This window comes from Lithobates pipiens, unplaced genomic scaffold (genome assembly GCF_037356315.1).
Source record: "Lithobates pipiens isolate NorthernLeopardFrog02 unplaced genomic scaffold, aLitPip1_a1.2 Scaffold_28, whole genome shotgun sequence".
NCBI lineage: Eukaryota > Metazoa > Chordata > Amphibia > Anura > Ranidae > Lithobates > Lithobates pipiens.
In genome coordinates this window covers 81,924,477-81,949,440 of record NW_027507789.1, presented here as the reverse complement: position 1 = coordinate 81,949,440, position 24,964 = coordinate 81,924,477, and the positions used below count along the sequence as shown (strand labels likewise).

Below are 24,964 nucleotides of genomic sequence, written 5' to 3'. Positions count from 1 at the left end.
TCTGTATGCATCGGAAAACCTGAACAGGCTCCAAGACAACCAACGAGCAGTGTGCTCTTCCTCCCTGTCGCCTAACGCTGATGTGAGCTGTTCCATACGGTAGATGTCGCAAACTCTTGCAAACCAGTGAGACTTCAGTGGAGCGGCCTGCTGTTTCCACATGCTAGGTATACATGCCTTGGCCCCACTCAGAAGATGTTTTAAGAGAGATTTATGGTACTTCTTGCTCGAGAGTGGGGTCAGATTGAGGAAGATCGCAGCTGCGTTGTTCTGGAGATCAATAGCCGTGAGGTCAAAAATGATATTGAGAACCTGTCTCCAGAAATGGGCCAGTTGAGGGCATTCCCAGAAGATATGTAGTAACGTGCCGGCTTGTTCACCGCATCTCCAGCACAAAGGGCTGTGACCGGGAAACATAGCCGCCAGGACAGTGGGGGTCCTGTACCATCGGGTCAAAATTTTATAAGCTATTTCCTGGTATTTACTACATAGGGATGACTTGTGCGCAAAAAGAAGCACGCGGTTCTTCTGGTCTGGCGAGAGCCGGACATGCAGGTCTCGCTCCCATTTTTCCACGAACACCAGGTTACCCTGGGAGAGTTGGTCCAGTAGGATGCGATATGACAGGGAAAGAGACCCTCGGGTCGGTTCCTCTCCTGAGCATACCTCCTCAAACGATGTTAGGGGTCTGCGGAATTCGCCACTGTTTGGCAAAGATTTCAAGAAGTGGGAGAGTTGGGCAAACTTCCACTGTCCCAGGGCCGTGGTTGCTAACGCCTCGTACATAGTGGAGACCGCTGTCCACGTCCTAGGGCCAAGAAAAGAAGAGGCCCGCACAAGGTCCCGGTCAGGGTCGAGGCGGAAAGACTTTTCCGTCATGCCGGGTTCAAAGCGTGGGTGTCCAATAATAGGAGTCATGGGCGAAGGGAAACTGGGCACGCCCGTCAGGGTAAAATATCTGTCTAGCTCTTGTAACGTTGGCTCAATGAGTGGGTGTGCCCACGTCGCTCCCGACCAGCCCGGTCCACTCCAGGGCAAACCCTCAAGTGGAAATGGTACGGATTCACGCTCCAGACGAACCCACAGCTTATCCTTCAGGTGTCTGCACCAGTCAACTACTCTGTTCATGTGCACCGCCGTATATTACCATGCCGGATCTGGGAGGCCAATCCCTCCCTTGTCTTTTGGTCTGAGCAGTAATGTTCGGCTGAGTCTTGGAGGCCTGCCCTGCCATACGTATCGAATAAAGATGGAGCGCATGGCTTTAAAAAATGATTGGGGGATTTTTATCGGTAAGGCTTGTAATAGATACAAGAGTCTGGGCATTACATTCATTTTGAGCACATTGCATCTCCCAAACCAAGAGGTCGCCAACTTTGACCACCTCTCTAGATCTACGGCAACATTTTTTAGAAGCGGCTGGAAATTCAATTGGAAAATCAGATGTGGGTCCGGGGGAACCAGCGACGGGAGGTTTGCCGAAGCTAGGTACTCGTCAATGGCCGCTGTGCCGGCCTGGAGGGCGTCTCCTGAGTCCCGGGGGTGCAAGTTATAAAGGGCTTCATAGAAAGATCGGAAACACTCCGCTATCTCCCGTGAATCATGAAGCTTGGCACCCGAAGGGGAGGTTATGGTTGGAATGAAGGACGCGTTGCGTTGGGCACGCAGGGAGTTCGCTAGGGACCTACTACACTTGACTCCATATTCATAATACGTCCTGCGGACCCACATGAGTCTGGTTCTAGCCTGAAAGAGAGAGAAATCTCTGATTTGTTCTCTAAGATCTCTCACCTCCACCTCCAGCGCAGCAGTCGGCTGGGATTTGTGTCGTTGTTCACACGCATGCAACTTGGCAATAAGTTTGGAGAGAGCCTCAGTTTTGGCCACTTTGAGTCTATGACCATGTTTAATAAGAATGCCCCTAATGTAGCATTTATGAGCCGCCCATAACATGAGGGGGTTGGAAACAGAATCACGGTTATGATCAAAGTAACTTTCTAATTCCCTAAGCAGGTCTGCGTGGGTCTCAGGGTCCTTCAGGAGAGACTCGTTCAGTCTCCACCAGGACTGACCACGCGACTCCTGTTGTAGCTTCAGCATCAAAGAAATCGGGGCATGGTCAGACAGGGCTATGTGGCCTATCTGAGCGTCTGTGACCGCCGGGATAGCATTGTGGGCGACTAAAAACATATCTATACGTGAGTAAGAACCACGAGCGGTGGAAAAGAACGTATAGTCCCTATCCTGTGGGTGAAGCGTACGCCACACATCGATCAGTCGGTGGGAGTGTAGCAGGTCTCTTATGTGTGAACGCGTTCTCGCAGAAATCGCAAAGGTGCCCGATGATGAGTCTCTGCGGGGGTCCAAGGTGAGGTTAAAGTCCCCCCCAATGATCAAAGTACCCTCTGAGAATGCAGCCAGGGCATCCAAGGATGCTTCTAAGGCCAGCAGCTGGTCCACATTCGGCATGTATAGGTTGGCAAGAGTAAAAGTTTGCGAGTGGAGAGTTCCCTTAATGAAGAGATATCTCCCTTCACTATCGGCTTGGACAGCTAACAGGCGCCACGGCAAGTTTTTAGCAAGAAGAACACACACTCCTCTCGATTTGGAAGTAGGGGACGTGCTGTGGTGGGCCAGGGGGAAGTGCTTACTATAAAGCCGTGGTATTTGGTCTGTCCTGAAATGGGTCTCCTGGAGGAAAACTATTTGGGGCTTCATCCGCCACAATTCTGTTAGGCAGCTGGACCTTTTTTCAGGTACATTCAGCCCTTTCACATTACAGGAAACCAGCTTCAGGGCCATGACGGCAGTGGTACCCGGCCGGCGGTCCCCACCAGAGTCAGTAGTAGATATAGAGTTCAAGCACAGAGGAAGAGGAGGAGAAAAAGGAAAAGCAGTAACGAAGCGGAGAAGGTCCGGAGTTAGTAGGGAGGAGGAGGGTAGGAGGGGTGGGGATAGATCGGGGAATTGCTAAAGCTCCTATCGGAGAGAACCTGCCGGTTAGGGCAGAGGGGCCTAGTGGGGGAAGAGGTAAGGCACTGCAGAGGGAGGAACTCGTCGGTGCAGTACCCCTCCAGCATCCCATGGTCCATGCAGTCGCAATCGGGCGTGCACGGAGCTTCTTTGGCATCTTAACTACGACATCAAACGCATTATAGAACATCACTGCAGCAGGTATCGGGCAGTTAACAACAGTAGAACAGTGCATAATTAGACCAACATATTAAACTTTTCAACACAGAGTATAGATAACTTTATACCACCCAGGCACCCACCCCTCCCCCCCCCCCAGAAAAAAAAAAAAAGGAAAAAAAAGGGGGGGGGGAGGAGGAGAGGGGGAGGGAGCAGGAACGCCGCCCAGGGGCACCCGGGGGCACCACCAGGCAGTCCAAAAACACAAAGAGCGCCGAGACTAGGGCACCTGTAGATAAACAGTAACGAGAATGGTGAACAGTACCGCCAATAACTCAGGGCTTCGTCCAGGAAGCGCAGTGTCCAACTCTGTTCTTCCAATGTCCTTCCTCTCCCCTAGCTGGGGCGCTGGGAACAATGGCCCGTGGCATGGTAAACAACACAAAGCTGGATACTCCAGCCGTCTATGTTGGTAGAGAAAAAGAAAACAAAAAAAAAAGGGTATAACACAGGAATAATGGAAAATTACTGTACTCTCTCAGGGTTCACGATCTTGAGGGGCCTGCGATCTCTGATGTTGGGATCGACGGTGGCGTCTCACTCTCTGTTGCCTGGTTGAGGGGTTGTTCGTCGGGGCCACTGCTCCCTGGGGGACAACAGGAGCCAACCAGTCGGGGACCTGAACCGAGGGCAGGCCCAAAGCCTCCAGAAAGGACGGGACCTCCGAAGGGTGTCGTAGCGCAAGGGGCCTCCCATTTTTGCGCACTATAAGGTGAAACGGATGGCCCCACTTGTATGGAATCCTCCGTTCAGTTAGGTGTTCCAGAAGGGGTCGCAGACAGCGTCTCATCTGGAGGGTCTTGCGGGATACATCTGGCAGAAGGGTGACTTGGGCCCCGTCAAAATCAATGCTGCCTTTGCGCCACGCCGCTTGCAGGACATCCTCCCTAACTGAGTAATTGTGGAGACAGCATAAAACGTCACGTGGCCGGTTCTCTGTGGGGCTCCTGGGGCCCAGGGTCCTGTGGACTCTATCAATGGCTATTACTGTGTCAGCAGCGCGGTCCAGACAGGCGTTAAATATAGCTGTAACTGTGGCTTTGAGGTCTGCCTGGCCAGCGGCTTCGGGCAAGTCTCTGATCCTGATGTTGCGTCTGCGGTTGCGATTCTCAAGGTCATCCACTAGGAGTTGCAACTGTGTGACTCTTTCAGCAAGGGTATCATGTGCGGCTTGCAGGCCAGAAACATCAGTGGTCAGGGAGGTCACATCCGATGCCAGGGTGGTCACCCGCTCGTTCGTAGCCGACACGTCACGTTTGACCCCTGCGATTTCATGTCGCAAGGTCGTTTCAATCCTGGCTGCCATACAGCTAAAGTCTGCTTTAGTGGGAAGGTTTTGGAGTAAAGCTAGGATGGCCTTGTCCCCCAATAATGCCGGTGCTGGTGGCAGCGGTGGGTCCCCCTGTGTGTCTGAGGTAAGAGCAGCCCGGCCATTCGGTCCTGGGATGAGGCTTCCACTGCGGGAGGGTCTCTGGGACAGTTGGGAGTTGTGAGGGAACCAGGGTGGCAGGCCGCTATGGTCCGGGCTGTCAAGCGAGGCCATGGACAGTGAGCGGGGGAGACACGGGGATAAGTCACTAGGCGGGGAGAACGGGGGCATGTCGTGTCCCTGCATAGCAGTCTGCTCACCTTCCCTCTGTACCGCGTGTCCCGGAGCGCCGGAGGCCGCGGGCGCCATCTTGACTGGATCCGGCGTGGAGGCCGGAGGCTGCAGCGGGACCAAGTACCTGTCCATGGCAGCAGCGGCGGACCCCGCTCGGCTGGCTGTGTTCCGCCGAAGCGCGGGGATGTCGGCGATGCCGAAATATGCGACCAGACTGTGGTAAAGGGGTGTGGAGGGGTCACGGACCGGGAGCTCCGGAAAAGAGCGTCCTCACTCCTTCATGCCTAGGTCACGCCCACCCTGGTTAGTGTCTTGATTGGGAGATCGCCTGGGAATACTGGATGCCGTAGGCTTCTTTTTATGTTGTTGGCTTTGACCTGTTTTTTTTAGCTTGTTTCCCAAGGTGACCATCTTGGCCTTTGTCAAGAGGCTTCAGAGTGCCCAAAGAGAGTGCCTACGGCCAAATCACCTATATAGTATCTTATATATAATAACTAAAAATATTATTTATTATTATAGATATAGATATATAGTATAGTGATTTGGCCGTAGGCACTCTCTTTGGGCACTCTGAAGCCTCTTGACAAAGGCCAAGATGGGTTGAGAGTGCCTGAAGAGATTGCCCATGGCCACATCACTCTGAAAGCACCCAATCTCGTCTGATCTTGGAGGCTAAGAAGAGTCGGGCCTGGTTAGTACCTGGATGGGAGACCACCTGGGAATACCAGTTATTGTAGGCTTCTTTTTATGTTGTTGGCGTTGATTCGTTTTTTTTTTTTTTGCTTGTTTCCCAAGGTGACCATCTTGGCATTTGACAAGAGGGTTGAGAGTGCCCAAAGAGATCACTTACAGCAGCATCACCCTGAAAGAGCCCTATCTCTTCTCTTCTCTGAGGCTAAGAAGGGTTGGGCCTAGTGGGTACCTGGATGGGAGATGGCGTTGGAATACCAGGTGCCGTATTCTTCTTTTTATGTTGTTGAAATTGACCTGTTTTTTTTCGCTTGTGTCTCAAGGTGACTATCTTGGCATTTGTCAAGAGGGTTGAGAATGCCCAAAGAGATTGCCTATGGGCACATAACCCTGAAAGCGCCCGATCTCCTCTGATCTCAGAAGGTAAACAGGGTTGGGCCTTGCTAGTACCTGGATTGGAGACCACCTGGGAATACTAGGTGCTGTAGGCTTCCTTTTATGTTGTTGGCCTTGACCTGTTTTTTTTTCCACTTGTTTCCCAAGGTGACCATCTTGGCTTTTGTCAAGAGGGTTGAAAGTGCCTGAAGAGATTGCCTACGGGCACATCACCCTGAAAGCACCCGATCTCGTTTGATGTTGGAGCCTAAGAAGAGTCGGGCCTTGTTAGTACCTGGATGGGAAACCGCCTGGGAATACCAGGTGTCGTAGACTTCTTTTTATGTTGTTGGCGTTGACCTGTTTTTTTTTCGCTTGTTTCCCAAAGTGACCATCTTGGTGTTTGTCAAGAGGGTTGAGAGTGCCTGAAGAGTTTGCCTATGGCCACATCACTCTGAAAGCACCCAATCTCGTCTGATCTTGGAGGCTAAGAAGAGTCGGGCCTGGTTAGTACCTGGATGGGAGACCACCAGGGAATACCAGTTATTGTAGACTTCTTTTTATGTTGTTGGCGTTGATTCGTTTTTTTTTTTTTTGCTTGTTTCCCAAGGTGACCATCTTGGCATTTGTCAAGAGGGTTGAGAGTGCCCAAAGAGATCGCTTACAGCAGCATCACCCTGAAAGAGCCCTATCTCTTCTCTTCTCTGAGGCTAAGAAGGGTTGGGCCTAGTTAGTACCTGGATGGGAGATGGCGTTGGAATACCAGGTGCCGTATTCTTCTTTTTATGTTGTTGACATTGACCTGTTTTTTATCGCTTGTATCTCAAGGTGACTATCTTGGCATTTGTCAAGAGGGTTGAGAATGCCCAAAGAGATTGCCTATGGGCACATAACCCTGAAAGCACCCGATCTCCTCTGATCTCAGAAGCTAAACAGGGTTGGGCCTTGCTAGTACCTGGATTGGAGACCACCTTGGAATACTAGGTGCTGTAGGCTTCTTTTCATGTTGTTGGCCTTGACCTGTTTTTTTTTTCACTTGTTTCCCAAGGTGACCATCTTGGCGTATGTCAAGAGGGTTGAGAGTGCCCGAAGAGATTACCTATGGCCCCATCACCCTGAAAGCACCCAATCTCGTCTGATCTCGGATGCTAAACAGTACGCTAAACAGTACCTGGATGGGAGACTGCCTGGGAATACCAGGTGCCATAGGCTTCTTTTTTTTTTTTTTTATTTAGTAGTATGCAACATACAATGCAAAGGCAACTTCACAGAATGTGTGATACAAATAGTTACAAACAAATGATCATATTGCATGGATATCAGAGCCAATGGTAAGAAGTCAGAGGAGAATAGCATGTGTACAGCTTTGCGGTCATATCAAGATGAGATTAAAGCTCCATCTCGTTGGGATCCTCTACCACTTAAAATATTATTGATACTAGCCCTGCTATCCTCGAAGAGTTTAGATATCCATAGATAGGGGAAGAGTATTGTGTAGTAGTCAAATGGGGTCGGAACATACCATTTTCTTTTCCCTTTTTTGAGTTAAGAAGGGAAATAGTAGAACTGAAAGGAGGGAGAAGGGGAAAGAGAAGATTGGGGAAGGAAATGGCAGAAAAGGAAAAGAAGGGGTAAGGGGGTGTCGTGGGTAGAGTGGATAGGATGGGGTCCCCTCCCAGGGAGCAAGAGACACCCTCGGCTCACCAGCTCATCAGCTGTCCAACGTTTGGAACAGCGATCTCCAACGATCACCATGAGCTTACTATGTCTCGCGGAGGTATTCTTCCGAAAAGCGAAAACTGGGTCCAGTAGAACCATCTGTTCCCATGCTCCTCCGTTTTATCCCTCATTGTGGCAGTCAGGTCTTCCATTCGTTCAATATCATTTACCCTTGCGAACCACTGGGTCACCATTGGAGCAGATTGCTCTTTCCACTGACTTGGGATACAGGCCCTAGCTGCATTGAGGAGATGTTTAAGTAAGGACTTATGATAACGCTTTCTCGACATAGGAGTTAGATTGAGAAGAACTGCTGTGGGATCATTGGCTAAGGAAATGTCTGTGAACTTGTGGATGAGTCTCAGGACAGGCTGCCAGAATGTTTGTAATTTAGGGCATTCCCAGAAAATGTGGAGAATGGTGCCAGCCTGTTGCCCACAGCGACAGCAGCGGTCAGATTGACCGGGGAATATTTTGGCCAACACCACCGGTGTACGATACCAGCGTGTGATCAGCTTATATGAGATCTCCTGATATTTACTGCAGAGTGACGACTTATAGGCGAAAAAGAGTATTCTGTCCTTCTGTGGTTTGGAGAATGTAGTTTGTAAGTCCCTTTTCCATTTAGCTAGGAAGGGTGGATCCGTGGAGGATTGTGCGTCTGTCAGGATTTGGTAGGACCTAGAGAGGAAACCACGAACTGGGCCATCATCCAGGCAAAGTTCCTCGAAGGGGTGGAATTGTCTAGAGAAGAACGAATGGTTAGGTAGTGATCCGAGGAAATGGATTAGCTGTCTAGCTCTCCAGCTATCCAATGCAACAGGTACTTGCTCTAGCAGTATGGTCCCCATGGGAATCAAGCCCGTGGGTCCAAGAAATAGGGCTGCTCTCAGAAGCCCTTTCGGGGGGCTTGCCTGGTAAAGGCCTGGTCAGACAGGCCCGGAGGGAATCTAGGATGTCCAATAATTGGGGTCATAGGAGAAGGAAAGTTAGTCAGGTGGGAAAGGTGAAAAAAACTATCCATCTTGGCGAGCGAGGGGCCAATTAACGGGTGAGTAGTCACACAGGGCTCCAATGGCCTCCCCGCCCAAGGCAGACCAGTCAGTGGAACCCGCACCATCTCCTGCTCTAGCTTGACCCTTAGCTTCAGTTCCCCATGCCGGTGTCTTATCACATATGGTCCCCCATCGGATAGTGTCCGCTGTGTGCTGCGCATGCGCAGTACACAGCAACACAGATTCCGAAAATTGCCGAGCATGAACGGCGCCTGCGCACTGAGTCCAGGTTCTATCCCCACTATCCAAGTGGACATAGAGTAAGAATATAAAAGAGCCGAGCGCAGTGAGGCCGAGCCCGAAGCGTGGCGAGCGAAGCTCGCCTGCGAGGGGCCCTCTAATATTCACAACCCTATGTCCGCTTGGATGGTGGGGCTACCGTTCGGCTTCGGAGATTTTCCGAAGCTTCGTCTGCTCCGTACTGGGCATGCGCAGTACGGCGCAGACACTATATCATGGCCCGACAGTATATGGCAGAACACCAGCACCAGTCAACCACCGGTGTCATGTGCGTCGCTGTGTAATATAGAGCAGGGTCCGGGAAGCCAATACCTCCCCGCAATTTCGGTCGCAACAGCATTGCCCTACCAATACGCATATGTTTTCCGCGCCAGAGGAACTTGATAAAGATTGAGCGAACCGCATGAAAGAAAGTCTGGGGTATTTTGATAGGTAAGGCTTGTAGTAGATACAGATGTCGTGGCATTTCGTTCATATTACAGCGTCCGAACCATGACAGAGCTAGTGGGTCCCATCTCTTAGGGTCCGCTGTAAGCCCATAGGCTTCTTTTTTTTTTTTTTTGTCAAATAACTTTTTATTATTTTAAAGTGAAACATTACACGTCAAACACTTCAGTTCAGCATTGGGGGAGCGGAAAAAAAGGGGATCAGAAAAATTACAGGGGAGAACATACCACAAAAGCATATTGGCCTACATAATACAGCCACCTGAAGCAGGTACCAGCCAGGCCAGGTATAGCTATTCACAGACAGCATGTTCTGCAACACATGTAAAACAGGGATACAGTCCATCCAGCAATAGATCTATCCTCTAGACTTAACCGCCAAACCAGGGTTGCAATCCGAGGATACGTGTGGTAGCGAATAATATAAGACACTTATAATACACTTTAATCCAAACAAACACCCCCCCTCAAGGGGGGGGGGGGTCTGGAAGAATAAAAGGCATAAGAGAAAGGAAGAAGGGAAAAAGAAAGAAGATGGATAGAAAGAGAGAGGAAAGGGGTACCTAAGGATAGAAAGAAAGATAGAGAGGAAAGGGAGGGGGTATGGGTGGGTAGTCATCCGAAAACTTCCGCTTGCCTGTCAGGGTCGATCGTCCTTAAGATTCCAGTGGTTCCAGACTGCGTCGTGTGCTTCCAGCCGGTCCTGTATCCTGGCGGTCATCCGCTCCATAAGCTCCACATCTCTGATGCGGGCGTATAATGCGTCCGGGGTAGGGGGGTGTGTTTTTTTCCAGTGGAGAGCAACCAGACACCTCGCTGCGGTCAGGATGTGGCGGGATAGTTTCTGTAGGGATTTGGACAATTTGGGGAAAGGGACTCCCAGTAAAAAGTGCTTTGGGTGTAAGTCCAGGGGTTGGTCCAGGATACTGGCCAAGAGCGTACGGACTTCCGTCCAGAAAGGGACTATACGAGGGCATTGCCAGTATATATGCAAGAGGGTGCCCTTATGTCCCACACATCGCCAGCACCGGTCTGTTGTAGAAGGGTAAATAGCGTGCAGGACGTCCGGGGTCATGTACCAGAAGAACAGTATTTTGTATGCGTTCTCCCTGTAGAGCGTACACATGGAGCTCTTGGATGCCTGCGACCAAATCATCCGCCATTGCTCCTCCGTGAACACTTCACCCAGAGCCTCCTCCCATTTAAGCATGTATGCATGTTTGCCGTTAGGGCCCATAGGAAAGGCGTTAATTATTTTATAAATATCCGATATCATCCCCTTCTGTGCCGTACCTGATGAGATTACTATTTCAAACATGGTAGGCGGGGAGAAACGGAGGTCAGAGGATATGGTCTGGGCAAAGTGACGGATTTGCAAGTAACTATAGAAGCTCTGCCGGGGGAGGTCAAACCGGGATTGGAGTTCAGTGTAAGTCAGTAGTCTCCTAGATCTGGGATCCACCAGAGATCTCAGCTGGAAAAGGTTCCGGGAGGACCAGGGGTGTTGCATCTGGCGAGATAGGCTATCTGGCACTAGAGGGTTGGATATAAAAGAGGTCAGGAGCGATTTAGCTGAGGTCAGGGCAAATGCCTTGGAAGACCTACGCCATAGGTTCTGCAGGTGGGACATAGGGCCCAACAATTGGGACTGAGGGATCGCTGCCGCCGCACTCCAGAGCATACTATTAGGGTGTGTAGGGGCCAACCACCGGGATTCAATTTCCGACCAACGATTGTGGGGCCTCTGGGTAGTCCAGGAGGCGACCGCGCGGAGTTGGGCAGCCTGATAATATCTGACTAGGTCCGGGAACGCTAACCCCCCATCCGATTTGGAGGCGGTCATGACCGAACGAGGTATCCTGTGCCTTTTATAATTCCATACAAATCGAAGTAGGTCCCTTTGCAATTTTTTCAGGTGAGAGGAGGGGACTGGAATGGGGAGGGTCTGAAAAAGGTAGAGGAGTTTCGGGAGGATAACCATCTTCACAGAGGCTATTCTACCAAGCAGAGATATCTGGTGTTTCCGCCACTTTAGCACGAGACGCCTAATATCTCCATAGAGGGATGGGTAGTTTGCCTGATAAAGGGAGGTATAGGTTGGGGTGATGTTTACCCCCAGGTATCGAAGGGAGGTGGACCTCCAATGGTAGGGGAAGTTGGATCGTAGGTGTTCCACCTCCAACGGTGGAATGTTAATCGGAAGGGCTTCGGATTTCGACGCATTAAGTTTGTAACCCGATAGCTCACTGTAACGATCCAGCTCCATGTGCAGGTTGGGCAGGGATATTCTGGGTTGGGTAAGAGTGAGAATTACGTCGTCCGCAAATAGTGATACCTTAAACTCCTGGCCTCGCACCGGAACCCCTCTTATAGCCTGGTTCCGCCTGATAGACGCCGCCAGGGGTTCAATACAGAGGGCAAATAGTAGGGGTGACAGCGGGCATCCCTGACGCGTGCCGTTGGAGATGGAAAAGGGGGAAGAGGTGGCAAAGGGAGTCTTCACTTGAGAAGACGGGTCGGTGTAAAGATGTTGTATGGCTCGCAGAAAAGGTCCCTCCATCCCTATGTGGGTCAGAGTGGCGAAGAGGAAGGGCCAACCCAGTCTATCAAATGCTTTTTCTGCGTCCAAGCTCAGGAGCAGGGACGGCACTTCCTCCCTGTTCGCCACCTCGACCAGGTCTATCACCTTCCGGGTGTTATCCCCCGCTTGTCGGAGGGGGACAAAGCCCACCTGGTCCTTATGGATCAAAGAGGGTAGGACCTTGTTAAGGCGCATAGATAGCAGTTTAGTAAAAATTTTTAGGTCCGCGTTCAGCAGCGCAATGGGTCTATAATTCGCACAGTGGATTGGGTCCTTATCTGGTTTGGGGATTAAGGTAAGGAAGGAACGTTGCATATCTGGGGGGACGGGTGTTTTCTGTAGAAAAGCATTAAAGAGTCTGCTCATATGCGGGGTTAAGAGGGGAGAAAATGCTTTGTAATATTCGTAGGGCAGCCCGTCTGGGCCTGGGGACTTATGTGCGGGGAGGGATTGAATGGTCTCTCCCACTTCGTCTTCCGTGACGGGCTTGTTCAAAATGAGCAAGTCCGAATCTCTAATTTTGGGAATGGCGCTGTCGGACAAATACTGCTGTATACGCTGTGAGACCTCCAGCGACACTGGGGTGCTAGGGATGTCAGGACTATTATAGAGCTCTGCGTAAAAGCCCGCAAACGTATCAACTATGTCTTTGGGGTGGGAGACAACCGCATTAGATCTAGTTTTTATCTGGTGTGGGGCAGAGAGAAGGGTTTTGTCTTTGAGCTTCCGCGCTAGAAGGGAGTGTGCCTTGTTGCCCCTGTCATAGTATGTCTGTTTGATCCTCAGAAGGGCCTTCTCGACGCGGCGAAGCGCCAGGTCCGCCAGCACCGTACGCAAATTAACAATTTTCCTAAGGAGTGGTACCGTCGGTGAGGCCTGCAGGTTCTGCTCTAACTGTCTAAGTTCCTTCTCGGTGTTAAGCTTGGTGGCCGCGACGTCTCGCTTCAAGGCCGAGGAAAGCGCAATGCATCTACCCCGCATCACCGCCTTATGGGCTTCCCACACAGTGGAGAGGGGGACGTCTGGGGTCAAATTCTCAGCAAAATATTGACGCAGGGTCATGGTTAATTCCGATTGAGAGGGAAGGTGCTGAAGAAGGAAGGTGTTCAGCTTCCAATTGTATGGCCGGGTTATCGGGGGGCCTATATCTAGGGTAAGTAAGATCGGGGCATGGTCCGACCAGGAGATCGGCAGGATAGATGCGGCACGCGTCGCTCTCAATGTAGCATTATTAGTGAAAAAATAGTCAATTCGAGAGTGCATGTGGTGAGGGGCTGAGTAATATGTGTACTGCCGATCCCCGGGCCGGAGAGCTCGCCACGCGTCGAACAATGCATAGCGGCGAGTGAGTTGCCGAAAAAGCCTCGAATCCCGAAGGGCTCTAGGCGGGGGGACGCGGGTGGGCGCTGTCTGCCGATCAGCCGTGGCCGAGTGAGCCAAGTTAAAGTCTCCTCCCACCACCAAATAACCGTGGTCTTCCTTAAATAGTCGCGCAAAAACCCTGGAGAGGAAGCTATGCTGATGGACATTAGGGGCGTATAGCGTGCACAGGGTGATCGGCCGTGACTGCCATGTACCCTTAAGTATCAGGAAACCCCCCCGAGGATCGCTGTAGTGATCAACATAGGTAAAGGGTGCTCCTTGTCGGATCAGGACAGCCACCCCCGCTCTCTTGTGGGATCCCGAGGATAGATACACAAGCGGAAAGCTCCTGGAGGCGAAGGCAAAAGATCCCCCTCTGTCAAAGTGCGTTTCCTGAACCAGGATAATATCCGCTCCCGACTGTTTAAACTCCCTTAGTGCCAGATGCCGTTTCCTGTTTGAATTTAAACCGTGAACATTCATAGATAGAATCTTAGCCATCAGTCAAGTCCGGGGGGGGTGGGGGGGGGTAGGGGAGCGGTCTGTGTTTAGTAAATCTTACCTGACCACCACGTCCAGGATGGGCCGCCAGGAGCCAGGAGCAGACGCTTTCCGGTCGTAGGGCCCCGCCACTACGTGTCCGATCCCTGCAGGCAGCGGAAGGATGACAGAGGAGAGAAAAGAGGGGGAAGTAGAAAGTGAGAGAAGGGAGAAAAACATTAGTACCACAAAAGAGGCATTGCATTGAAAACATGGGCCCATAACCGGACCAAACAAAGGGCAATATACGGCCCCGGGTAAAAAAGTTATCCGGGACTACGCGGATTCCCAGGGGGCCACCAGACCCAGGGCACAAGGCCTGGGCCTGGCGGCCGCATAGGAGTCCAGGTCTCCTCATTCAGGTCCTAAGGAGGAATAGAGGAGCTTAATATGTGTAAAAACTTGAACAGGAACAGAATCACTAAAGTATAGATAATATGAATAAAGTAACTAAAAATGAAAAGCAACCCCAAAAAAAAAGGGGTTAGAGGGAGGGTCGTGAGAGCAAGGGGGAACCCACTCTCCCGAATCTCCCAACCAGCAGCCTAAGTGCGGTTGATTGTTGAAAAGGCACCAAAGGGGAAAGGGTAATGAGTGCAACTAGAACTAGGGCAAAACAACGTCTGATCACTACGCCGCTAAGCGGTCCGGGACGCTGCAAATCTTCATCTCCACCGGCAACAGGTCGCGGAGGGCCAACTAGGCCGTGATGAGAAAAGTTAAAAGTCACTTGGAAAAGAGAAAAAGGGGGATGAAGGGCCGGGATCTTCAGCCAGGGCCTTGCCTCTTAGGTTTGTTTTGCGTATCCCGGTTTCTGGGTCGTTGGCGTGGGGGGACCTTTTGCCACAACGTCGGAGGGGTGGGTTGAGTAGCGATGAGGTCCCAATCGGGAAGCCTGGGTGGGCGGATGCCCAGGTCCTCGCAAAAAGTCGGCAGATCTTCAGGGTATCTCAGGGAGGCCGATTTACCCTGATGTTTGGCAGTGAGGCTAAATGGAAAACCCCAGCGGTACTGGATCTGGGCTTCTTGCAGGGTACGGAGCAAGGGTTGGAGAAGTCTACGTTTTTGCAGCGTAATCCAGGAGAGGTCCGGGAAGAGTTGCACTGGGTGGTTCCGGAAAGACACCTCTCGGGCTAAACGGGCTTGTCGCAGGATATCCTCCTTGAGGTGGAATGAGTTGACTCTGCAAATAAAGTCCCTGGGGCCAGAAGTAGCATTTTTGGGGCGTAGGGCCCTATGAGCTCTGTCCATCTCAATAAATTTAGTGGGGGGTTCTCCGAGGAGAGTGTTGAATAGCTCCTGCAAGATAATCTGAGCGTCCTCTGGGCCCTCCGACTCCGGAACCCCACGTACTCTGATGTTGTGCCGGCGCCCCCTATTGTCCAAATCCTCCACATGGCGCTGCATATCTCTCAGGAGCAAGTGGTGTTCAGCCCCTTGCGTTTGGGTTTTGTGGACCGCAATTTTGGTTTCTTGTATCTCCTCTTCAGCCATCTCCACCCTGTCCGCAAGGTGCTTAAGGCCCGAGTGGAGCGTTTGTATTTCCGCCCGACACGTGGATTTGACATCTTCAATCAGTTGTTTAAAATCCTCTTTAGTAGGGATCGCTTGTAAGTATTGTTGCCACTGAGGATACGGTGGTGTTGTGGTCATGTCTCCCGGGTCGTCCCGGTCTGTGTGATGACGTGGCGACAGTGGTCTAGGGTCTGCGGGGCCTGCAGTACGTGAGGGGGGGGCATGCTCAGGGAGGGAATCCCAGACCCCCGGCCACTCTGAAGCACAGGCCAAGGGAGGTGGCTGGTGTCGTCCCCTGGTATCCTGGGGTGGAAGGGCTGCGGACCCCCCCGGATAAGCCGTCCCATAGGCTTCTTTTTATGTTGTTGGCTTTGACCTGTTTTTTTTGCTTGTTTCTCAAGGCGACCATCTTGGCGTTTGTCAAGAGGGTTGGGCGTGTCTTGAAGAGAATGCTTACGGCCACATCAACCTGAAAGCACCCGATCTTGTCTGATTTCAGAGGCTAAGCAGCGTCAGGCCTGGTTTGTACCTGGATGGGAGACTGCCTGGGAAGACCAGGTGCCATAGAAGGATCTGGTCTGGTTAGTGTCTTGATTGGGAGATCGCCTGGGAATACTGGATGCCGTAGGCTTCTTTTTATGTTGTTGGCTTTGACCTGTTTTTTTTAACTTGTTTCCCAAGGTGACCATCTTGGCCTTTGTCAAGAGGCTTCAGAGTGCCCAAAGAGAGTGCCTACGGCCAAATCACCCTGAAAGAGTCCAATCTCATCTGATCTCTGAGGCTAAGCAGCAATGGGCCTGGTTAGTACCTGGATGGGAGACAGCTTGGGAATACCAGGTGCCGTAGGCTTCTCATTATGTTGTCGGCGTTGACCTGTTTTATTTTCCCTTGTTTCCCAAGGTGACCATCTTGGCATGTGTCCAGAGGGTTGAGAGTGCACAAAGAAATTGCCTATGAGCACAACACCCTGAAAGCGCCCAATCTCGTTTGGTCTCAGAGGCTAAGCAGGGTTGGGCCTGGTTTGTACCTGGATGGGAGACCGCCTGGGTTTTCCAGATGCCGCAGGCTTATTTTTATGTTGTTGGTGTTGACCTGTTTTTTTCGCTTGTTTCCCAAAGTGATCATCTTGGCATTTGTCAAGAGGGTTGAGAGTGCCTAAAGAGATCGCTTATAGCCGCATCACCCTGAAAGCACCCTATCTCTTCTGATCTCAGAGGCTAAGAAGGGTTGGGCCTAGTTAGTACTTGAATGGGAGACGGCCTTGGAATACTAGGTGCCGTAGTCTTCTTTCTATGTTGTTGGCGTTGACCTGTTTTTTTTCGCTTGTTTCCCAGGGTGACTATCTTGGCATTTTTCAAGAGGGATGAGAGTGCCCAAAGAGATTGCCTATGGGCACATCACCCTGAAAGCGCCCAATCTCCGCTGATCTCAGAGGCTAGAAAGGGTCGCGCCTTGTTAATACCTGGATGGGAGACCGTCTGGAAATACTAGGTGCGGTAGGCTTCTTTTTATGTTGTTGGCGTTGACTTGTTTTTTTTTGTTTGTTTCCCAAGGTGACCATCTTGGCGTTTGTCAAGAGGGTTGAGCGTGCCTGAAAAAATCTACTATGGCTGCATCACCCTGAAAGAGCCAAATCTCATTTGATCTCAGAGGCTAAGCAGGGTTGGGACTTGGTTAGTACCTGGATGGGAGAACGCCTGGGATTTTTCGATGCCATAGGCTTTTTTTAAGTTGTTGGCATTGACTTATTTTTTTTTGTTTTGTTTTATTCTTTTATTAAGTATAAGTAGAACAACATAAATATAACAGTCAACCATACAGCATGACCCAGGGTCACAATTACATGGTAACAAAAAATAGGCAGCCAGATAACTCAGGTTCTCAGAGGGGAGTCCTAGAGTTTCATGCAGAAAAGAGAGAAACCCCACCTCGGACATGTAGTACAGTATAACTAATGCAGCCCTGTTCGGACAAATGTAATCATGGAGAGCAACTGGGACCACAGCGAACCAGCTTATCATGACCTATGTGAACCAGAGTAAAATATGAGCCGGTCGTGTCCAGAACCCTGGGGCTCTTCTGGGTCCCAAAGGCTAGTAAGGAGACAAGGCATAGTCAAAAGGGAGGACGGGGGAAGAAGAGAGTGCAAAGACGGAGAGAGAGGAGGGGGGGGGGGTGGCGGCGGGGAAAAATAGAAAAATAAAGACAAAAAGGGAGGGGGGGGGATGCCACCCAGGGCAGACATGGCCTACGTAGGTAAACGTTAGATGTTCAGTCTTTTTCTGGGACAGGGGCGCTGCTCACCTCCCGAATGTAGTCTCAAGTACCAGAAAAATACCTCCAGGGCCTCCATGTAACACTAAATGCCTCTTCAGTGTTGTGAAGGGTGGCGGTCAATTCTTCCATCCGGAGAATATGATTGACTTTGGAATACCACAGCACCTTGGATGGGGGGCTGAGGCTGCCTCCACAGTGTGGGAATGCAGGCCCGGGCGGCATTCAGTAGTTGCATCGGGAGTGTTTTTTTGTATTTTCGAACAGGCTGTTCGGTCAAGTGTAGAAGGCAGGCTGCTGGGTTGTCTGCAATATCTACATTTCTGAGAGTTTTTATCGTCTCGGTCACCTCCACCCAAAAGTTCCTCAAGGCCGGGCATGCCCAGAAAATGTGTCCCATGGTCCCCGTATCTGAATTGCACCTCCAACAAACATCCGGGATCGATCTATTCATTTTATTCAGAAGGTATGGGACTCTATACCAGCGTGAGACTATCTTGTATCCTGATTCTTGATATTGGTTTGCAATGGAAGCTTTATGTACTAATGTCAGGATCTTTCCTATCTATTGTGGGGTAAATGTGATGCCAAAGTCCCTCTCCCATTTGTGGATAAATGGTGGGGGTCGACTCCTCCTCCTGACTACTTAATAGGTTGTACAGGAGGGAGAGGGTGTGTCGCACAGGTTCCTTTTTGTGACAGATGGATTCATAGGGCGTCAGGTCTCTAGGAGTGTAGGGGGCCCTTTGTATGGCCAGAAGAAAGTGATGAAGTTGATAAGCACTAAACAAGTCAAGCAGAGGGTCAGAAAGCTTGGCGACAGATTGCGTGGTCGGGAGCCCTCCCGAGGGCCACACCTCTCCCAGACGCTGTTTCCCCACCACTGTCAACTGTTGCAGTTTCTTGTTGGTAAATCCCGGTGGGAAGTCTGGATTACCTATAACCGGAGTCATTGGTGACGGCAGGGGAGCAATGTGTGTGCAGCGTAACAACCTCCGCACAACAGCCAACGTAGCTCCCACTACGGGGTGACCTCTGAGGTCTTTTGGTAGGGAGGACAGGAGCCACGGGGAGGTCAATAGGGGAATGGATCCATCCTCAATCTCCATCTCCACCCACTGCTTGTGTTGGCCATTACAATGCCAATCAACGACTCTCGCTAGCAGAGTCACTCTGTAGTATTGTCTCAGATCTGGGAGACCCAGACCCCCCTTGTCCTTTGGTCTGGCAAGCAATTGCAAACGGGCTCTGGGCGGTTTGCGCGGCCAAATAAAGTCCCGGAGCAGCACCTGCAGTTGTCTGAAAAAAATTGGGGGTAACCGGATCGGTAATGTCTGGAACAAGTATAAAATCCGCGGGAGGGCCGTCATTTTGAATGCATTACAGCGCCTGAACCAGGTCAGTGTTAAAGCATGCCAGTTTCCCAAATCAGATTTCAGTCTATTCAGGAGAGGGACAAAATTAAGCGGGTACAATTGCGCCAAATCCGCTGCGATGTCAACGCCCAGGTAACGTATAGATTTTTCAGCTCAGTAGAATGGAAAAGCGGAGCGTAGCCTCTTGGCCTCACCATCCGGGACCGATATATTCAATACAGACAAAGGTGCAATTGATTTTATAGTTTGATAGGCTGCCGTATCGCTGGAGAGTCGCGAGTATATTGGGAAGCGATATGTGTGGATTGAAGACGAAAGAAATTAGATCGTCAGCGTACGCCGCAATTTTGTGGTGTGCCGAGGGTTTGGATATGCCAGTAATATTCGGGTCATTCCGAACGTGACACATAAGTGGTTCCAGTGTCAGAATAAAAATTAGGGGAGACAGAGGGCACCCCTGCCTCGTCCCATTAGTGATGGGGAAAGAGTCCGAGCACTCTGAAAGCACCCAATCTCGTCTGATCTTGGAGGCTAAGAAGAGTCAGGCCTGGTTAGTACCTGGATGGGAGACCACCTGGGAATACCAGTTATTGTAGGCTTCTTTTTATGTTGTTGGCCTTGATTCGTTTTTGTTTTTTTTCGCTTGTTTCCCAAGGTGACCATCTGGGCATTTGTCAAGAGGGTTGAGAGTGCCCAAAGAGTTCGCTTACAGCAGCATCACCCTGAAAGAGCCCTATCTCTTCTCATCTCTGAGGCTAAGAAGGGTTGGGCCTAGTTAGTCCCTGGATGGGAGATGGCTTTGGAATACCAGGTGCCGTAGTCTTCTTTTTATGTTGTTGACATTGACCTGTTTTTTTTTTCGCTTGTTTCCCAAGGTGACTATCTTGGCATTTGTCAAGAGGGTTGAGAGTGCCCAAAGAGATTGCCTATGGGCACATAAGCCTGAAAGCGCCCGATCTCCTCTGATCTCAGAGGCTAAACAGGGTCGGGCCTTGCTAGTACCTGGATTGGAGACCAACTGGGAATACTAGGTGCTGGAGGCTTATTTTTATGTTGTTGGCGTTGACTTGTTTTTTTTTTTTTTGTTTACCAAGGTGACCATCTTGGTGTTTGTCAAGAGGGTTGAGAGTGCTTGAAGAGCTCGCCTATGGCCACATAACCCTGAAAGCACCAGATCTCGTCTGATCTCAGAGACTAAACAGGGTCGGGCCTTGTTAATACCTGGATGGGAGACCACCTGGGAATACTAGGTGCTGTAGACTTCTTCTCATGTTGTTGGCGTTGACTTGATTTTTTTGTTTGTTTCCCAAGGTGACCATATTGGCGTTAGTCAAGGTTGAGAGTGCCTGAAGAAATCTCCTACGGCCACACCACCCTGAAAGAGCCCAATCTCATCTGATCTCAGAGGCTAAGCAGGGTTGGGACCAGTTTAGTACCTGGATGGGAGACCGCCTGGGATTTCCAGATGCCGTAGGCTTCTTTTTATGTTGTGGCCATTGACCTATTTTTTTCTGCTTGTTTCCAAGGTGACCATCTTGGTGTTTGTCAAGAGAGTTGAGAGTGCCTGAAGATATTGGCTACGGCCACATCACCCTGAATCTGTTCCATCTCATGTGATCTTGGAGGCTAAGCAGGGTCCGGCCTGGTTAATGCCTGGATGGGAGACCGCCTGGGAATACCAGGTGTCGTAGGCTTCTTTTTTTTTCAAATATAATTTTTTCTCCAAATAGGGGAAGACAGTCCCCCGAGTACATAATGCAACAGAGAAATACAGAGCAAAAAGCAGCTGAACAATACTTGATACAGATATATTCGCAACTGTGAGTCTGCCTTCCATCAATCACAATGATTCGAGGCACGGATAAAGTACTGTACCAAGATCCAGGGTCACACAAACCCCAGGTCCCTCCGGCATAATCCATCCAGAGGGGGGTGTGGGGCCGTCATTCCCAATTTTCCACTCTTTCCAAAAGAGAGAGGGGGTGGAGGGGGTGAGAGATAGGGGAGGAAGGCCGAAAAGAGAAGGGTTGAAACATCAGAAAAGGAGAAGAGGGGACGAGACACGATGGCAGCCACTGTCCAAGGGGCCAGTCAAGGAAAGCTCAGAGCACTAAGGCGATAGCAGGCGACATCCTTCCAGCGAGAATATAAAGGTATTCCAGATGTCTCAGGTTTGTTTAAAAAATTCTTGTTTACCTTGTGATGTGAGGATCAAGTCCTCCATTTTTTTTAATGTCCTCTATTTTCCTAAGCCAGTCAGTAATGAAAGGGGGGGAACATTTTTTCCAATAGAGAGGGATGCAGGATTTCGCCGCATTTATCACATGCCGTAAAATAGATTTTTTTGTACTTCTTAATGGGAATCTGTGAATGGTGCAAGAGAAAGAATGCAGCCTCTTCCTGGATGGAGAAGTCTGTGAATTTTTGTGTCATGCATCGGATCTCTGTGCAGAAGTCCACCAAACTGAGGCAGGACCAAAAAATGTGCAGCAACGTGCCCTCTTCTTCTCCACACCTCCAGCATATGTTCGAGGAAGAGGGGAAACATTTCTGCAGCTTTGATGGTGTCAAATACCACCTGGTGAGAAGTTTAAAATTCGTCTCCTGTATCTTCGTGCACAGCGACATTTTGAGAGCCAAAGTGATAATGCGTTGTCTCTGTGCTGGGGAAAATTAGCAATTAAGGTCCTTTTCCCAGTTGGCCAGACAGGTTAAGTGTGGGTAATCTGTTTGAGAGAGAATGTGGGCCAAAGGGCCTTCGCTCCTGCATAGAGTCTCAAACTCCGTCTGAGGGCGGGCGAACGTTTGAGGATTGGGGATGGAATGGAGAAAATGATGTCGTTGCGCCGCTCTCCAAAAAGGCAGTTGGAAAAGCCCTGTCGGATCTGTTAGGGTTGAGAAAGAAGGCCATTTTCCATCAATGATGAATTTAGACGCATTGACTAGGTTGGAATTTCTAAGTGGGTCCGCAGTTCAAAGGTTGGATGGCCACGTATAGGGAATAGGGGGGAAGTCAAAGACGTGAGTGTGTTTTGGGTAGCGATCAGGTGACTGACTTTCAACTAAGCCCCTATAGTGAGATGTGACATAAATTCTGTGGGTAAATACTTATAGCACCACATGGCGCTTCTTAGCGGAATTCGGGAGTGAGCTTAGAAAGTTTGTTTCGATTCCAGTCCAATACACGCCCCAGATGGGAGGCCAGGTAGTAGCGTCGCAAGTTAGGGAGAACCAACCCTCCCTGTTGTTTAGACAATGTCAGCTGTGACCGCTTAAGTCTGGGATTTTTGTGGGCCCAGTTAAATTGAGTGAGCAAGGATGGAGCTTGCTTAAAAAACAGGACTGGAATCTGGATCGGGAGAGCTTGGAAAAGATAAGTAAATTTAGGGAGTATGTTCATTTTAATGAGATTGCATCTGCTGAACCAGGAATGGAGGCCAGAATGCCACCCGTGAAGCAAACTGCGGATCTTAGTGACAAGGGGTGGGGGGAAGTTCAACATAAACGTACGTGCGATGTCCGGTGGAATGTAAGTACGTGAGTATATCTTACTTATCCATGCCAGCATCCGTTCACTCAGACCTATATGGCGAAGGACCGAGAACATTAATGTCCATTTGACCCGATCAAAAGCCTTCTCGGCATCAGTACTCATGAAAAGACAAGGGGTCCCAGATGACTTTGCTTTATGGATCAGGGTAAGCACCTTAGTGGTGTTGTCCCTATCTTCCCTGGTGGGAATAAAACCTAACTGGTCAATATGTATAAGGGACTACAAGTGATGTGCCAATCACGTGGCGAGGAGTTAGAGAATAGTTTTAGGACCGAATTTTGGAGGGAAATGGGTCTGTAGCTCCCACATAGGCCCGGGTCTTTGCCCTCCTTAGGTATCAACGAGATGTGGGCTCTAAGGGTATCCTCAGGAAAATCCCCATTCGAGCTCAGAGTATTAAATAAATTCACCAAGCGCGGGCCGAGAATAGGGAGGAAGGTCTTAAAGTATTGTGCGGTATATCCGTCAGGGCCCGGAGCCTTACCCACCTTCGGAGGTCCCACGGCCGTCTGGACTTCTTCCAGTGTGATCGGGTCCTCCAAGTACTCCCGTGATTCCGATGAGAGGGTTGGTAGACCAGAACCGGTTACATATCTGTCTATATTGTCCTGTCCAGACCCTGAATCGGGCAGGTTGTAGAGATCAGAGTAACATTTTTCAAAGACTTCGACTATTTGGGTTGGGGTAGAGGCCCTCTGGCCATTCTCATCTATCAACTGTGGTATGTAAGAGCCAGATTTCAACTCCTTTACCGACCTGGCTAAGATTTTTCTGCATTTGTCCTCTGACTCCTACGCCAGTTTACGACAAAACTGGAGTGCCGCTTTCGCTTTATAATGGAGTAGGACAGCAATATGGGTATGGAGTGTCCCCAATTCAATCTCTAAGGTCCGTAAGGGGGTATGTTTATGTTTCGCTTCCACAGAGGCAAGTTCACGAAACAGATTAGCAAGCTGTTCCTTCCGTGTTCGTTTGATGCGCGCCCCGTGCCTGATAAGTACCCTGCGGAGTACTGACTTGTGAGCCTCCCAAATTATCCCCGGGTCACAGTCCTGCTTTAGTTTTCTTGGAAATAAAGGTCCAATTCCCTGGTCACATCTGCTAAAACTTCCGGTATCTGGAGGAGGCTCTCATTAAGGTGCCAGAATAGAGACCTAGGTGAGGGGAAGGGAGCGAGGAGCAAGAGGCAGAAGTATCAACCGATGGCGAAAGGGGACATTAAAGTCCCCACCTAATATCAATTGGCCCTCCCGAAAGTCACATAATCTGTGCAGGGTAGTTCTGAGGAACGTGTCTTGGTGATCATTGGGAGCGTACACAGTGGCAAATGTAAAAAGGCGCTCTCCAATGTGGCCCCTAAGAAAAAGATATTGGCCCCCAGGGTCCACCAGAGAATCCTGGAGAACCCAGGGGAGCCTGCTAGAGATCAGAATGGAGAGGAGGGGTTAGTAGAGTGGTAGACCTTAGGGAAGGATCTCGACCATAGAAAGGGGAGGCTAGTATTTTTAAAATGTGTTTCTTGTATAAAGGCCACATCAGTACAGGATGTGTTCAGTTCTCACAGGAGGATCCACCATTTTTCAGGGGAGTTCAGTCCCTTAACGTTTAGAGAGGTGACCTTGACTGAGTCTCCCATCGCTCCTCGGGGGAAGGGGAGGGGGACGTCAGAGAAAAGCAAAGAAAGTTGAACCAAGGTAGGTTTTGGGTAGGTAATGCATGGCGGGAACTAAGGGGGAGAAAGGAAGGGCAAATGGAAGGAAAGGTAAAGGGAAAAAGAGGCCGGGCACCTCAACCCCAGGGGGAGAGGGAAATTAAGGGTTGTCCGCACTCAACAGTACAGGAAGGGTATACTAAAACAGCACAATTATGCTATAGCGCTTACCAGATGTACACTGGGTTTAAAGCGCTGTCCTACTTGGGTTATTGGGTAGACAGGTCGGAGAGGGAGCCCCCGAATCCTAGTCCCCCCAGTCCCGGCAGTGGTAAATGTCACGTCTGATACCGGTATGCAAATAAAAGACAATCAGTAACATCAAAGAAACAAAAAACAGTAGTATAACCAAAACAGAGGTAGAGCATATAACTGTCAGCACTGAGGGGTCTCCTCGGCTCACCCTAAACATAGGCATGCACGAGGGAGCCCGTCACAACAGAAAAGGCATCACAGAATGGGATCCACCACCCCCGTCCCATACCCCTAAAGTACATGCAGTCCCCGAACAAATGCATTTCTCCCTTTGGCAGATTATCCTCTCCTTACCCCCTCTCCCCCGTCCACGCCCCGGGGGGAAAAGGGGCAGGGAAGGGGGGAAAGGGGGAGTGGAAGGGGGAAAGGGGGAGTGTAAGGGGGAAAGGGGGAGGGAAAGGAGGGAAGGGAAGGGTGGTAAGGGAGGGAAGGGAGGGGGAAACAGAGGAGAGGGGACAAACATGCAGAAATGTCAAG

General features: G+C 50.4%; 7 pseudogenes; all 7 read left to right on the top strand.

Moving 5' to 3' along the window:
• The first annotated feature begins 5,416 nt into the window (after window positions 1-5,416).
• Window positions 5,417-5,535, top strand: LOC143937355 (5S ribosomal RNA; annotated as a pseudogene).
• A 322-nt stretch (window positions 5,536-5,857) lies between these two features.
• Window positions 5,858-5,976, top strand: LOC143936666 (5S ribosomal RNA; annotated as a pseudogene).
• A 320-nt stretch (window positions 5,977-6,296) lies between these two features.
• Window positions 6,297-6,415, top strand: LOC143937448 (5S ribosomal RNA; annotated as a pseudogene).
• Window positions 6,416-6,737: 322 nt separating this feature from the next.
• Window positions 6,738-6,856, top strand: LOC143936537 (5S ribosomal RNA; annotated as a pseudogene).
• A 9,192-nt stretch (window positions 6,857-16,048) lies between these two features.
• Window positions 16,049-16,167, top strand: LOC143937032 (5S ribosomal RNA; annotated as a pseudogene).
• Window positions 16,168-20,111: 3,944 nt separating this feature from the next.
• LOC143936480 (5S ribosomal RNA) lies at window positions 20,112-20,230 on the top strand (annotated as a pseudogene).
• Window positions 20,231-20,325: 95 nt separating this feature from the next.
• On the top strand, window positions 20,326-20,445 carry LOC143936583 (5S ribosomal RNA; annotated as a pseudogene).
• Window positions 20,446-24,964: the final 4,519 nt, after the last annotated feature.